At 49.7% G+C, this 1,927-nt stretch overlaps 1 protein-coding gene across 1 annotated transcript in view; it reads right to left on the reverse strand.

Annotated features, from left to right (window-relative positions):
• LOC107123461 (ubiquitin-associated protein 2-like) overlaps positions 1 to 1,927 on the reverse strand; it is a gene marked incomplete at its 3' end in the record, with an annotated part of 102,659 nt that overhangs the window by 100,052 nt on the left and 680 nt on the right. The gene's annotated exons all lie outside the window — the stretch shown is intronic.

A 1,927-nucleotide genomic window follows, 5' to 3' on the forward strand; every position in this document is an offset into this window, starting at 1 on the left:
CCACCGCATGCGTGGTTTGTGGGGGGGGGGGGAACTGATCTTGGTCGGCTAGAGATCAGTGTTCCCTCTAAGCTGAGTTAGGTTGCGGTACCTCACAGTTTTTTGGCCCACAGCTCACAGATTTTTGTCTTCATTCAGAAAGGATGGCTCCAGAGCAGTGTTCCCTCTAAGCTGAGTTAGTGTGAACTAGCTCACAGTTTTTTAGCCTCCGGCTCACACACTTTTGTCTCAGCTCAGGAAGGAGGGCTCCAGAGCAAACTAATTTATGCAGTAGCCGAATTGCTTGCTCACAACTTTAATGCCAGTAGCTCACAAAGTAGAATTTTTGCTCACAAGACTCCACAGCTTAGAGGGAACATTGCTCCAGAGCCAAACTAATTCATGCAGTGGTCAAATCCCTCGCTGACAACTTTGATGCCAGGAACTCACAAAGTAGAACGTTTGCTCACAAGACTCCACGGCTCAGAGGGAGCATTGCTAGAGATCAACGGTAACAGTGGGAGACCTCCAGGCACCACCAGAAGGTTCACTACCACAGACCCAATCCATGTGCTGTAGGAAACGTGAGTTATTATTCAAGAAAATATACCTTCCTCCAAAGTTCGGAAAAAAAATATATTCTGTTTGAATAAAAGCTCATGTTTTGTACAGCGCTTGGATTGGGTGCTTTATAGGGAGTTATCATAGGTGCGGGTCTGTTTTGTGGTTGCATGCCACCTGGAGGTTGGTAACTCCAGAACACCCCCCGGAAGGGAGTGACAGCGGCCGAAGGAAGCCCACCTTGGTAAAGGAGCAAAACTCCCTCTAAGCTGTGTAGTCTTGTGAGCAAAAATCCTACTTTGTGAGCTCCTGGCATTAAAGTTGTGAGTGAGCGATTTGGCTCCTGCCTTAATCAGTCTGCTCTGGAGCCCTCCTTCCTGAGCAGAGACAAAAATGTGCATGCCGGAGGCTAAAAAAACTGTGAGCTCGCTCACACTCACTAAGCTTAGAGGGAACACAAGCGCTGCTCCCTCTAAGCTGTGGGGTCTTGTGAGCAAAAATCCTACTTTGTGAGCTGCTGGCGTTAAAAGTTGTGAGCAGGTGATTTGGCTGCTGCCTTAATCAGTCTGCTCTGGGGCCCTCCAAAATGTGAGAGCCAGAGGCTAAAACTGTGAGCTCGCTCACACTCACTAAGCTTAGAGGAAACACAAGCGATGCTCCCTCTAAGCTGTGGCAAAAATCCTACTTCGTGAGCTGCTGGCGTTACAAGTTGTGAGCAGGTGATTTGGCTCCTGCCTTAATCTCTCTGCTCTGTGGCCCTCATTCCTCAGCGGAGAAAATGTGAGAGCCAGAGGCTAAAAAACTGAGCTCACTCACACTCACTAAGCTTAGAGGGTACACAAGCGATGCTCCCTCTAAACTGTGGGGTCTTGTGAGCAAAAATCCTACTTCGTGAGCTGCTGGCGTTCAAAGTTGTGAGCAGGTGATTTGGCTGCTGCCTTAATCAGTCCCCTCTGGGGCCCTCCTTCCTGAGTGGAGAAAATGTGAGAGCCAGAGGCTAAAAAACTGTGAGCTCACTCACACTCACTGAGCTTAGAGGGAACACAAGCGATGCTCCCTCTAAGCTGTGGCAAAAATCCTACTTCGTGAGCTGCTGGCGTTAAAAGTTGTGAGCAGGTGATTTGGCTGCTGCCTTAATCAGTCCCCTCTGGGGCCCTCCTTCCTGAACGGAGAAAATGTGAGAGCCGGAGGCTAAAAAACTGTGAGCTCGCTCACACTCACTGAGCTTAGAGGGAACACAAGCGCTGCTCCCTCTAAGCTGTGGGGTCTTGTGAGCAAAAATCCTACTTTGTGTCCTGCTGGCGTTACAAGTTGTGAGCAGGCGATTTGGCTCCTGCCTTAATCAGTCCCCTCTGGGGCCCTCCTTCCTGAGCGGAGAAGAAAATGC

Source organism: Gekko japonicus, unplaced genomic scaffold, assembly GCF_001447785.1.
Source record: "Gekko japonicus isolate JY-2015 unplaced genomic scaffold, Gekko_japonicus_V1.1 scaffold2937, whole genome shotgun sequence".
NCBI classification, from domain to species: Eukaryota; Metazoa; Chordata; class Lepidosauria; order Squamata; family Gekkonidae; genus Gekko; species Gekko japonicus.